The sequence below is a fragment of the Falco biarmicus genome, chromosome 4 (assembly GCF_023638135.1).
Source record: "Falco biarmicus isolate bFalBia1 chromosome 4, bFalBia1.pri, whole genome shotgun sequence".
Taxonomy (NCBI): domain Eukaryota; kingdom Metazoa; phylum Chordata; class Aves; order Falconiformes; family Falconidae; genus Falco; species Falco biarmicus.
Window position 1 is genome coordinate 91,512,906 of NC_079291.1, and position 14,354 is coordinate 91,527,259.

At 47.5% G+C, this 14,354-nt stretch overlaps 1 protein-coding gene across 2 annotated transcripts in view; it reads right to left on the reverse strand.

The window, feature by feature from the left end:
• The window catches only part of LOC130148520 (contactin-4), a 339,116-nt gene extending 324,998 nt beyond the window's left edge, over positions 1-14,118 (reverse strand). For both annotated transcript variants that reach the window (XM_056337222.1, XM_056337218.1), the window contains exon 1: positions 13,945-14,118. The gene's annotated coding sequence lies outside the window, so the exon portion shown is untranslated. The remainder of the gene's footprint in view (positions 1-13,944) is intronic.
• Positions 14,119-14,354: the final 236 nt, after the last annotated feature.

A 14,354-nucleotide genomic window follows, 5' to 3' on the forward strand; every position in this document is an offset into this window, starting at 1 on the left:
CTATTTACTTTTTTACCCTCCATTCACCTTTTCTTCTAATCTTACACCATATTTGGGTCAGCAACTTTCAGTTCTTCTAGTTTTGCATTGCCTCACACACACTGGCAAGTGTTACAGGAAACACATCTATTCTAGCTGTATTATTAATTTATCGACATTTACAGAAATTACACAGACATATACCCTGCAAAATCAAAATACCCCTGGGACAGTTGGCCAACTTCAGTTCACAAATACTAATGACAACTTTCCTCCCCTCCCCTTTTCAGATTATATGTTTAAGAGGATTCTTTTTTTTTTTTTTTCCTGCAAAAGAATCCAAAAGGCCTGAACAGAAAACAAAGCAAAAAAAAAAAAAAGTGTTTGTTTAGAGAGGGGGAAAGAAGGATCAAGCTGAAGAAATTATTTTTTCTGGTCCCAAGGTAACCCTGTGGGAAATCAGCGCAATTCAAAGAGGCTGTTTTTTCCCCACCTAAACATCTAAGTCAGCTCATGCTCATCTGAAACTCAGTTTACTTCAGAAAGGCTGACGAAATAAAGCAGCCCATCAATTATTTAAAGTGTTTGGCCCTGATCCCGTAAGGGCTTGGGTACATGCTTAATTTCATCACAGTCTTAAAGCCGGAGTCATCCGCAGCCAGAGGTTTGGTCAGTGAAGTGGCTGGAAAAGAAAATGCATGAACTGGCATTTTTGGTGAAAAGAGCCATTCTGGTCGTGGATGAAGGATCCTCTGAGCAGAGTCTGGATGAATCCAGACCCAGATTCTCAGGGCACTGTCCCTGCAACCCCAGTAACCCCCTCAAGCTCAACCACTTCCATCAGCAACCATCTCACGGAGGGGTCAGAGCTGGACAGCAGGGTCCAGATGTGGACTACTGAGTGCCGGGGGAGGGGTGACAGTCCCCCCCCAGCCTTGTGGCCACGGGCCAGACCTGAGGGCGGCTGAGCCTCAGCACCAGCTCACATTCAGCCTGCACCACCCAGGGTCCCCAGGTCCTCTTCAGCAGAGGTGCTGAAATACAGATGTAGAAATTCAGAAAGCACAGGTATATAGTTAATATATATAAAAAATATATTACATTATATAAAAATAGAAGTGTAGCTATTGCACATAATCTTTGTCCTTACAAGAAGTAGATTGCAGTGGAGAAATGCATTCTTCTGTTCCATGGAATTTAATTAGTTACTAAATTTAGATACCGTCAGTATAGTTACAGAGGATTCACTGCAGCTGGATTTAAATATTGCATGATATTTTATATTTTACACAATACTAATGGATGACATTATGTTAGTATAGATATTGTCAAGTATTTCTATGTGAATGCTTAGGTCTACTCATAATGTTTCAGACAGCTAAATTGTGTTTGATTACATTTTCAAAAATATACTTTCAGTCCCAAGTATTGATAGTTTTAAAGCAAGTATTCAGAGAGATCCTGAATCCCATGCAGGTGGGAAGGACTGATCCAAAGCCAAAACACAGGTGGAAAAATAATTACATCTGGTTTAAGCATAGAACGGAATTATGATGCAATCCATGGAGAATAAGAAGTCGGTGTTAAAATTTCTCCTCTGGCATAAACTTAGTATTTTTAATAGCTCAGTACCCTAAAATCCAAAGAATTTGGATAGAGATTACTAGAAACTGAAGTTCCTAAATATCTCTGTATCTCTGACCATCTTGGGATGTGCATCTCAGTTCCTCATCCCCAATAAAACAGCACACAACCAGCTCAGAAGAATTCCACAAGGATAATCAAAGACCTAAAATGTTAAGTCCTTTCAGGTACTACAGTAATATGGGTCAAGTAAGTTCTCAAGTTTAATTGAAACTGCTTCTACTTCCAACTGCAGAACTTCACAAGGTACTTTCTCTGGGACGCTGGGCTTCGCTATAGTCTGGCCTAAATTTTTGGAGACTTAGTCAAAAGTCAAAGTCACTGAGACAAACAGTATCTGCCATTTCAGACTGGTGCAATTTGTGAAGGATGTTATAAATCCTTGAAAAGCATTCCTCCACCTTCTTTTGTTCTTTTTTTTTTTTTTAAATTGAGAAGATTCACGCAGCCCAACCTGCTCTGCATGGTCATGCCATGGCAGCAATGGGGCTGACATCCCAGCTCCGCCAGAGACAGACGCCACATGATCCAGAACCAAACTGCCATTTGAAAATGTGACCCTGAAGTTTATTTTTGACAGATGGGATTTCCCAGGTATAGCACTGTGCTGTCTCTGTAATATCTGAACTCAATTTAAGTTTGATCTATAAAATTATTTTCATTTCAACCCCTTTGGACACTTGCAACAACAATATTTCCCCTCTCCCTTACACGAATCTAATTTGGTCTTGTACTGCAACTCTGCTTAGAAAGCTGTTTAGTGGCAATGTTTCAGAAATATGAATCAAATTTTCTTGAGTGAAATAGAATTAGCTATCCAGGAAAGGATAATCCACTTTTCTAGGGGCAGCAATTCCGTATTTTAGGTAATGGTTCTAAAATACAATAATAAACATAATAAAATGGTTCTGAGATGCAGTGCGGGCTGATAGCAAGCAGGCTAGCCGAGGTAGCCTTGCTGTCTCTGGATACACTGGGAATGATCGGAAGCATTGGCTTGTCCACAAAACTGTACACTTACACCACACATGTCAGAACCTCCTGATGTGTTAAAACAAAGGAAAAAAGCAGCAGTGTAGCAGCTGAGGGTTTGGCCCTGGGGCTGGTTTCAGTGTGGGGACCACTCCAGTGCCAGGTTAAATCCTTTTAAAACAGGATTTGAAGGATCTTCCTCCTGGACCAGAACAGAAACACCTGTGCTAGATGTCTTCTTTGGGCAGGAGGAGCACTCCCATCCCTCAGCAGCCAGGAGGAAGGTCCCTGCAGATGGAGGAACTGGTCCAGCTAACCACTGTCAGTCCCTCCTCTTCGGAAGCAAGAAAGCCTCTTTTGGCAGCAGACCCACCAGAAACAGGGTTTTTTTGGCAAGTCTTACTTAGATTGTGCTGGCAAAAGAGAAGCATCCGTATTTCAGTCTTCTGTGGGCCACTGTTCTCACTGCTAGTTGCCTGAGACATTGCACGAGCCTCCACGCGGATGGAGCCACTGAGGCAGTAAAGACAGTAGACTCTGAGTAGAGGAGAAAGGAAGAATTGAAAGGGAAGATTTTTTTTTTTTCCTGGCCTTTTGAAGTTTTCTTGACATGCCACATGCTCTTCGTACTTCTTCCACCTCCTCTGTAACTCCCACACCTTTCTTCTCCCAAAGCAAAGAGGTGACAGAGCCTGCAGCCATCCATCCTGGCTTCTTTAAGCACCTTCCATCTCCTTCACTCCTGCTCAGCCCAGACTGGCTGCGCAGGCACGTGTATACAGACAAGCAAACCTAAAGTAATTAAATAAACAGTAGCACAAACACTGCACTTCTGTCCATTTATGCTAGCTGCTGCCGAATGGGCTCCTCCGTACAACGTCTGCAGTGGAGCTGTGATCTATCACTTAATCTACTGTAAGGACTTTATTCATACCACCCGAGGCTGGGCAATGGTGTGCTATTCAGCTCCGCTGCAAACTCCCACTTACACAGGATTGAACAAACCAGAAGGTATTACTGAGCTATTATTGGCATCTTTTGCCACATGCTGTCAAGTTTCTAACTTCAGTGGTCCAGAAGATTGAAGCAGAAAGCAGATGAGACAGTACAATCATGCGGTAGACCCGGACTTTATACTGACACACTGGAAAAACACTGACTGACCTTGAAACTTGCTCTTCCAAGGAAAAAAAATCAAGATTGAAAGCAGATGAGAAGATCCTCAAACCCTACCCCCCTCACCAACAACCAAAGCCACCCCACCCTGAAGGAAACAGGAGCAGCGACCAAACCCGCTCAATCCACGTTGGCAGCACAGCTCCGTGCAACGACGCAATCCCTGCATACTCAGATCATGTTGGGACACAACCGCTTCTGTGCCTTACATCAGTTTCAAACACGCATCTAGAGTGCTCTCTGCTTTTTAAAAGACCATATTACTCATCATGTTTTGTTTTCTGGAGAAGGGCATCTCCAGCTCAGCCATAAACCTGCGGTGAGAGCAGGTGACCTTGTTTCTGGTGGTTTTTCCCCCCAAAGAGCAAATGTGGGCGTACTGAACTGCTCAGTATGCTGCAAAGGTGCTCTGGACAGCTGACTGATCCACCAGACAACGCAGAGCCTTCCTGAACTTTGGAAGTGCAAGTTCAGAACTGAAAAAACTGCCTGACGTGGCCAACACCACGCAGTGGCAGCATTCAGCAGCCACCCAGTTCTGCACGTTTTCTGAAGCCCTCTCGGTGCAACTCAGCTGCAGATTCAAGCCGCTTCACTACGACGTCATCCATCCCCCCATCTATTTGTTTTCTCAGTCGTTGCTGCATGTTTATCTTCTAAGCCCTTGAGGGTGATTGAGCCAATTACCAAATGTACAGGCAGCTCTTCACGATGAAGTGCTCAACAACTCCAGCGATGAAGTGCTCAACAACCCCAGTCCACATCCAAGCCTCAGGAGCTGCTGATCACTTCGAACAGGCTGACCTCACCCTGCCTAAAAAACACACCACCAAGTAAACTGTCACTTCAGAGCATCGTCTCTCCTCATCCCGTATTTCTTAGCTATGCCGCGTCTTTCAGCACACCCAGTAATTTGGCAACTAAGAGGACAGGAACCTTTTCCAGAACTGGTTTCGTCTGCCAGTAAGGGCGGCAGAACTGGAAAAAAGGGTAAGAGCAAAATCAGGGCCAGGAAGATGCGGGGCTGCAGCCCTCCTATGGCAAACAGTCTAAACCATGAGTACTGCTGAGGATCCTGGAGAGGTTTCTGGTCTGGAAGAGCCTGCATGGGATTGTCTATGGCCAAAGCGCTCTGTCAACCCAGACCTACCTGGGAGAACCAGTCGCTTGAAGGCGATCACATATGCCTCTGCAACGCACACACCTTTCCAGTGGCAAAACTATCAGCCACGGTATGCAGCCTGTGAGTGTTACTGGACGTCCTGTGCTCATAGCTTTAAGGTTTCTGTTGCAGTGTGACATGATAAAATCTAGAGTACGTGAAACCTTCCCAGTCAAATCCTTTCCCTTCTGTGGATGCTCCCTGAAAAAAAATTTCTGCGAAAACAATTGCATCATGCTCCCATAACAGCTAACAAGCTGGTGGTTTTTTTTCCCCTTTCAAGTCATTTATAGGTAAGTACCTTCTACAGTGAAAAACACCAGTCCCAGGCAGCTGGCAAGAAGTCTGTGCTTTTCATCTCCGCTCCAGGGATGAAGGACATGCAAACTCCTAACCCACACACTTGTTGCACAAAGCCCTCGGCCGGCAAGACCACACCGTTCCCTGCTTCCATTTAGCTGAGCAAGTGAAGCCGGGAACCCATTAATTTGCTGCATGAGTTATGGTTCCCCGCAGCACCTTTTGTTCGCTGTCAAGGTTCTGCAACAATGACGAATGCAGCTACATTCAGCCCAAAACTCTAGAATTTGATATACTAAATCATTCTAGATATTAAATGTCTCAGCGATAAGCCTAGCAAATGAATTCCTCTGGAGCCTACACATTTTGCTGTACACGAGGCAGAAGGGACTCCCGATATAGTCCTCTATTGTTTCATGGAAAATTATGCAGTTTGGTAGCATTGTCACTCCCAGGAAAGAAAGCAGGATCCCAGAAAAATCCACACAATGTCCAGTGGCTACTAAAAGAAGCTGCAAATCTGCCTGAATAACAGAGGCAGCAGAAGGCACCTAGTAAATAAACAGTAAAGACCGGAGCAAAATAAACAAACAGGGAAACACAGTCAGAATGCTTAAGCAGCAAGACACAAGCAGGTTTTCAGTCTTACTCTTACCAACCTCACTATTAATCTTTTTGGTTTAAAATTATCTCCTCCCTTTAGCGACAGCACACTGAAGTCAAGAAAACTGAATAAATTTCATCTCAACTAATTCATAAAGAACATGTAACTTTTCAAAGGAATCCTAAATCAAAACAGATAAAGGCAAGAAGAGGGTGGAACAACTGTTACTTCATTTTTAATTTCTCAAAATCACCATCAGATCTATCACAGTGGTTAACACCAGAGAGATTTTGCAAGCTTCATAAACAATAGAGGTATTACCCATTATCACACAAGTACAAATTAATTTGACCTTTCCAGATTTCTCATACTAGGTTTCCTTTTTTCCACTCGACTAGAGAAAATATTGAGTCAATCCCTGTTCTGCGCTATTCATTTACAGCTGTATTTGACTAGTGGTTGGTTTTTTTCACATCTGCAATTAGAAGAGACCCATCAAACACTGAATTCACCCAAGTCATTCCTTGACTCAAACCAGCGCGTTACTGGTGCTCCCCAGGAGACACCCAGCCTGACGCTTTGCATTGCTCTGCATCTGCTTTTCCCATCTCTGCCTCCCTGGTAAAACAATGTGTGATATATTCATTTAATATTAATTGTAGGAAGTGTTGGCAAACAATATGAAAATACTGCTGAGATCAGAGACGGAAGGATGGTCAGCGCCTTCCATCTGCCCTGCCAGTCCTTTCTGCCCACTGACCTTATCCCTGCCCAGGAGACACCTGCTTGATGCCCACCAAAAATGGAGCTGCCAAAGCAGCCGGCAGACCTCTTCTGCCACACAGATTTTTGGACTGGACTAACGCTGAGCTATCCTTACCAGGACATCCCTGAAAGCCTTCCTGCAAGCTGTCGAGCAGAAGAACTGCACACCGACAACCAGCCCTCGTGCCATGCACCGCGCAGGACAGCTTCTCCGCACACACCACACGCTTGCTGCTCGTCACCACTGATTTCTGCAAAGTTTAAAACCACTCTTCATGAATAATCGGCGCTTTCTATTGGCAAGTCTAACTGTGCTGGATCCCACAGAGGAACCCTCTTGAGCATCTTGTGTTGAAACCAAAGGAGCTGGGGAGGAGCAGAGAGGGTGATGCTGAGCAAGCCCCCCCATCAGCCACAGTGTGAGAGGACCTGCTGCGGCAGGCTGTGAGTGAAGATGGATAGTGGTGAGTATACAAGTGGTGGGAAAAAATGAGGGGTACGCTGAGAAGCAGAACGGCCTTGTTGGTCAGCAGAGAATCATGAAACAAAGATGTCAAGGAGAAAAATGATGCATGGTTTTTTATTGATTCCTCAGAATTAGTAATCCTAAGAAAATTATACTGTTGAAATTGTGTTATAGGCATAACATTCACTATCTGCCTAAAACCTGCAAAGTGGCACCAGTTCTTCCCCAGGCCTGCAGAGAAGGGTGCGCTCCCAAAGCTCCCAGGCTGCGTGGCCGTTCTGGCACCAGGATCTGGCATCCGGGCAGGGGGGTGCAGCAGGTGGGATGCGCTGCGGGATGCACTGGGAGGGCCGGGCAGTGGGATGCACCGGGAGGGATGCGCTGCGGGATATACTGGGAGCGATGCGCTGCAGGATGCAGCAGGAGGAATGGGCAGCGGGATGCACGGTCAGGAGCTGGGTGCTGCGGGCTGAGTGCTGCCACCCTGTGGGATCCGTGCCACTCGTGTCTCCGAGTGCCACGCTGCTGTGTGCTCTGCCCTGCTCCTGACAGCCCACCCGTACTGGGGAAACTGGGGGGCTCTGAAACCCAAACAAGCTGTTTCCAGAGAAGCGTAACATGCTGAAATACATTTGAACATGAATTCACAAGTTGGAAATGTTTATAAATATGATTTGGAACAAAAAAGTTACTGAATTCTGGCCAGAATAAGAAGAAATACTATAATTCAAAATAATTTGCATCTCAAAGTTAACGATCTGATGTATTTACACAATTCGTATTTACTCACACGTATCAGGGCCTGGATTGAAATCCTGTTTAGTACATTGCTAAGAGCTGATTCTGTTTGAAATTACTCTTCTGCTGTACTTCATATTTCATTCATTTCTACTTCCAGCTATACATGCACAACAGAAGGCATTATACATCTCCCTAATTGAACAATACAGATCAATTAAATATGAGAAGTCATTCCTGGACTAAACCCTCATAGGCAAATGTTCTGCTCTTATGATAAGTAACTCTTTTTAAAAAGCTAAAGTTGAGTGCTCTTTGGAAGCTTTCCCCGTCCCTCCAAAAAAAAAAAAAAAAAGACTGGGAGACAAAGACCAAGAAGATTCATCCATTCATTCATGACAAGAGGACAGGATAGTTTTTGCCTTCATTTCACAAGAGCAGGGAGCAGTGATAAAAAAAAAAATAATTTTTTTTTTTATTAAATGTATTTGGTGCTCTGTGCAGGAGGTGAAGAACCCTCCTCTGTTCAGTGCTCAGCATGCCTTTCAAACACCTCTCATGGGTCACACCATTAATACCAAGCACAGTGTTATCACATAGTACCCCGGAAAAAGAAAATCACATGAAATGAATTTATGCACCATTGGTAGCCCACCAGATCCAGGTTCCTTACACATATGCTATATAAAATGTGGGGGTCCCACAAAAGGTCCAACGGGAGAAGATCCAGCACGTCAGCCTAGCAAAGAGCTCACACCTGGTGGTGTCAGAAACCATGGCTGCCATGGATGGGCCAAGACCTGCTGAAGGCAGCCCGGCACCACGGCAGGTAGCCAGGATGTTTACTTTGCCCTTCACTCACCTACTTTTCAGTGAGTTTTTACAATGTTCTTTGCTAATACACAATCTGTCCCATAAAAGTAACAACATCAACCCCGTGCAAACCTCCAGCTAAGTTAACAGCAGAGTCCAGCTCAGATATGAGCCAAATACTTCCAGTCCAAGGAAGGGAAACCTGGCTGCCAGCCACCTGGACAGCTTCTGGGCTTCCTCCAGCCCCTAAGGCCAGCCCTTAGCTCACAGGCAGTGAGTGGCATTTAACTCACGAAGAAATTAAACTACTCCCAAGGAAGCCTGTGGGCGGTGCAGGGACACTGATGGAGGAGTCTTTTGGACTGTGCTACTTGTGAACAAGGACCACAAAAGGAAGATGAACCACCGCTGAAAACTAGAGAGGGACTTTTTACAAGGGCATGTAGTGACAGGACAAGAGGTAATGGGGCAGATTTAGGTTAGATATTAGGAAGAAATTCTTCACCGTGAGGGTGGTGAGACCCTGGCCCAAGCTGCCCAGAGCAGCTGTGGGTGCCCCATCCCTGGCAGTGCTCAAGGCCAGGCTGGATGGGGCTGGGAGCCACTTGGTCCAGTGGAAGGTGTCCCTGCCCACGGCAGGGGTTGGAACTGGGTGGACTTCAAGGTCCCTTCCAACCCAAACCATTCTACGACTCCATGAGCATGGCAGGGAGTGCTGTCACATTGCCCTCCTGGGTTAAAAGAAATCTGGAGAAAGCCAAGCCTAACAGTTGCTATTTCAGCCACATCTTACTCTGCAAACAAAATGGGGAAAGCCCACGTGAGATGGTTAATAATGATCGTGTCCACCGTGAGATGGTTAATAATGATCGTGTCCACCAAGTCTCACTGAAGCCTGGCTCAGAGCCTCTGGAAAAACAGAAGAGAAAAGGTGGTGAAGTGCCATTGGGGGACTTGACTTGCATCTTAGGAGAGCTTGGTATGGGATGTATCAAAACTTTAATTTATTAATAAAGATGTTTGGCCATATTGGAGGCATCTCCAGCAAATCTTCAAGTAACAAAGTATCAACTGGGAGCTCATGGAAGAATTAATAGAAGAAACAAGTGTGGTAGAACCTCAATTTTGAAACCTTGAGCTGTTTAAACAATGTTTAGAAAAATACTGTAAAGGTAATTTTAAAAAATTGATGGTTGTAGATTATTTTCTTGAGTCCACAAGACATTTTTTTGAAGTGGAATAATGCAGTAAGTGTAACACTTACCTTGCTGAAGTCCACATGCTGATACATCTGTGCTGCAATTACGTACCTGAGCAAAATTCCCCGTTTATATTGCAAAGTCAAAACTTGCTCCTTATGCTCTAGCTTCCTAAATTTGAATCATGCATATGAGAAAAGTCACTAGATTAATTATTTCGAAAATACTTTCACCCTGTTGGTCCTGAGGGTTTGACTTTCAGTGATTTAACCTAACAATTAAAAGAACCCAAACCAACAAAGCTTTCTTTTTCTTGGTGTCCTGTTGAAACAGATTTTTATCCTGCAGATTAAGATACAAAGTGACTGCTTGTCTCTAGGGAAAAGCAAAGAATGAAGTTATTTCCCAAGTATAACACATACAGTACTGCAAACTTAGTGCAGAAAATACTGTTGTTTTGGTTCCTAATGAAATGTGAACCTCATTTATGCTAAGATTGCAAGCAGATTTTACACTAGAGTTTTAGTTTTAATATCACCATTTTTGGTGGATGATGGTAGGGGACAGGGAAGAGTTGTGTGTTCACATGAAAGAGTAAATCAGTCGGATGTCATTATATATTTGCTTTGCTAATAATAAAAAGAATGAATCACTACTGTCATGATATTCATATTTGTATTTGAGTAACCACTGTAGCAGATAACAGTAAAGATGTGTGCAAGTTTAAATCTTGGCAGCATGCCTAGATTAGAGCTTCAGAGCTGACATTTGTGGATTTTGTGTGATTCATGTTACTTTTCTGTGTTTGTGATTACCTTCCTGTCAGGGGCTGCACATCACTCATGCACCAAGCAGCAGCCTTCCAGGTTCTGCATGTGAAGGAAAATTCCCAACTGTTGCACCAAACCCTCTTCAGATGGAGCCCCGTCCCCTGGATGGTAATGGGGCTGAACAACAGGTCACCCACAACATCAAAAGGAGCGTGTAAACAGCTTTTACAGGGACATTATCGGGTCGTTTTAGGCCGCAGATGGGAAGAAACCCCAGACTAGCTATAATCTAACATGGCTAAAAATAGACCTGTGATGATTTACGAACTTTCAAACGCAGCAGAGTATTTTTAAGCAAGAGCATCTTCTCCGGCACTGCCTGCAGCCCGAGCTGTCTGTGTGGCGCCAGGGCTGTGCCCACCCGTGCCCCTGGTGCAGAGCAGCCGGGGGAGCTGGCACCTCCATCACGCTTCGCCAAATAAAATTCCCAAAGACAGTGAGAGAAAATTAAAAAGGCAATGATCTAGCTACCTTGTGGTTAATATCCTTCCCTCAGCTCTGCCTTGCCTTTACCTCTGATTTTCTAATTTTTTTTAAAAAAAAATCAAGTTAACTGCACAGAACTGCCAGACAAAGCCAACTCCCTAAACCCACCGAAATAAGTCCCGTGGCACAAGAACATCTCCAAAATTCTTCCGAAGTTTTGCACCTCTGGTAGAAATTATAAAGGACCTTACACCTGTTTTCTTCGCACAGAGGAGCATATTTTAAATCAAAGAAATGTTAATCACAATAAAAATAAAGATCTGCATATCAACAAGAAACTTTCACACATGACGAGGTGCAAGTTTGGGAACCAAGGTGAGCTCTTTCCCCAGCTGCTTGCTGCCTTCCAGTGCTGCTGGTCTTCCCTCTAGAATAAACACTCCTCAGCTGACCGTTTACATTCAGCACTTGGGAAACAAGCGACGGAGGGGTTACACTGGAAATACGACGAGGGCCACCCCAGGGAAGGACAGCTGTGGTCTCAGAGACCACCCATCCAAGAAGGCTTGTGCCACATCACAGTCAAATGTGTCCTCCTGGCTTGGAGAAGAGGAGACGATGACGCTTGCCCCCTCCCATGACCCAGACCACACCAAGGGCATGCTTGCCCCTCATCGGACATCCATGGTGACCTCAGGCAAGGGGCTGAGCAGCTCCGGACATCACTGCGTGCACGTACAGTTAGGGTTTGAAGGCAGTACCATTTCATCATGTTTACTGCTTACATGCTAAGGGAGAAGCGAGGCTTCTTGCAAAGGTAAGCTTTTCTTCTGCTGTCATTCACATTCAAAACATCTATTTTGTCATCATGTAGAACAGCACCAGCTTAAAATTCTGGGAACACTAGATGGGCTAGAGAGCTCGACTCCGCTGCAGAAGATAAGGATGGGAAAATTTCCAAGTCACAGAATCACAGAAGGTTTGGGCTGGAAGGGACTTTACAGATCATCTAGTTCCAGCCCCCCTGCCATGGGCAGGGACACTTTCCAAAGTTGCCAGAATTTTTTCCAGGATCATTCAACTCCACCTACCTGCAGGCACACCCTGCTTTGCTCCAGTCCCCCCCTCGCCCTCCCCACCCAAGTGCCTGCCCCCGGGCTGCCAGTACAGGGGCACACAGGGCAGGAGACCCTCCCAGTAGGTGCTACCTACAAATACACACAAAGATTTTGCTGTGGCTTCTTGCGAAGGGTACGTGTGTTTGATGGGGTCTGATGAAACACCTCCTGAAATCAAGCAAAACGTTGTCAGAGGTATTCAGCTCTGCCCAGAGTTCAGCACGGGAGGGAGAGGTTGCTGCACGCCAGAGGAAGCCATTGTCTAAAGCAGGCTGCTTTGGGAAAATTAGCAGTGTGCACACCTCTAAATGAGGCTGTACAGCAAGTAAAAGAGGGATTAGCCATGTAAAGTAAGTCCTTTTGGTATTAGATTAAAGAGGGGAGGTGACTTTGAAGGATTATTCAAGAGCCATTTAAGCAGTTTGCAGGGACTTACAGACAGGGTAAAAATGCAAGCTCCTCAGGTCCAGAAAAGAAGGAAAAACAGTGTCCTGGCCAGGAAAGCAGCAGAAAAGGCTGCTGGAGGGTCCACCAGGCTGCCCCCAGCGCAGAGCCCCCTCACCCTGCCTCCCGCGGCAGCAGCGCGGGGAGCCCCGGCGTGCGGGAGCCGGGGCTGGGGGCTCCGTGTGCAGCTGGGACGGAGCAGCCGGGAGCTAGAGAAACGGGGGAAGGGGCTGCGACAGCTCCGCCGCCACCGGGACGTGCACGGGCCGTGGCATCCCGGCTCCCCGGCTGAGCAGGAGCGCGGCAGCCGCTGTCAGGATGTCGGGAGCCGTGCGACCATTGCAACGGGAGCGTGACACCAGCCCCTGCGCCCATCCACATGATGGATCGGCCAGGATGCAGGTCCCGAACTGAACCATGTAAAGGGGAGGATGTGCAAGCACAGGCACAAAACCTGACTTCTCTACCGCCACACGTTCCCCTCCTTCCCTGCACCTCAGGGTGCCTTATCACCATGCTGGCTCCTAATCCTTTGCCCACTTTAATCCAGCAAGGGAAAATGAATACGTTGCTGCAAGACATCAGACTCTTTTATTGAACCCTCCTTGCAAATAACAATAATTTAAAAAAACCCAATAAAAACCCAACACGCTTTTGCTTAGTCTAAAAGGCAATGGATAATTAGTATGTAAGATACGAACTATTTCCACTTGTTATGCAAGCAGCATCGTTTAATTTGTAGTTTAGAGAGCAAGTCATTCCTGTCTGGGATAAATAAAACAACATGCTGCATTATGTTTCTCGCAACACGGAAGCAACATCAGCCTGGGGAAAGCTAAAGAAGCTAAAACTCGAGCACGGCACCCTGGCTGGATCGAGCAAAAAGTTACGCATGCATTCCTGGCGGCCGGGGGGGGGGGGGGGGGGGCAGTCCCCGCCCGCAGCCACGCACAGCGCCCCAGCCCGCGCTCCCCGCTGCCAGTGCCCGCGGACCCGCAGCCAGCCCCCTCCGCGGAGCCACCGCGGCCGCGCTGCGCTGCGCACCCCGCTCCGCGGGCACGGCGGGGAGCGCGGGCGGCAGCACCCACCGCGCCCCGGGCTCCGCAGCGCCCTGCCGCCCGCACCCCGCGCCCCGCACCGCGCTCCCGGCCAGCCGCTGCGCGCCGCCCCGCGCAGCCCAGCCGCGCTCTCCTTCCCCAGCGCCGCAACCGGTTTCCTTATTTATTCCCCTTTTAATTTTTTGTTTGGTTGGTTTTGCCTTTTCAAATCTGCCTCCCTCCTCCTTCCGCAAAGCCGCGCCGCGCTTACCTGGGCGGGGCGGGGGGCATGCTCGGCTCCGCGGGCGCGGGCGCTGTCTGCCCGCCGTGCGCGGCAGCCCCGAGGTGCGCAGCTCCCGCAGCAGCCCGCGGCCGCAGCATTGAGCGTCAGCGGCCGGGGAGCCGGGCAGCGCCGCGCAAACCCCACCCCCCAAACCTGCGCCGTGCGCGGGGGGCGGGCGGAGGAGCCGCGGAGCCGCGGCCGCCCTCAACCCTCCTCCTGCCCCGCGGCCCGGGCGCGGCCCCTGCGCGCAGCGGCGCACCCCCCCCAAGCCCGGGGTACAGCGCTCGGCGGCTCAGCCCCCACGCGGGGGGCAATTCTGCCGCCTGTTTTGTGGCCTTATAGCCCCGGCGCGGCGCTTCCCGCCGGGCGCAGGGCACATCCGCACCCGCGGGCTCTGC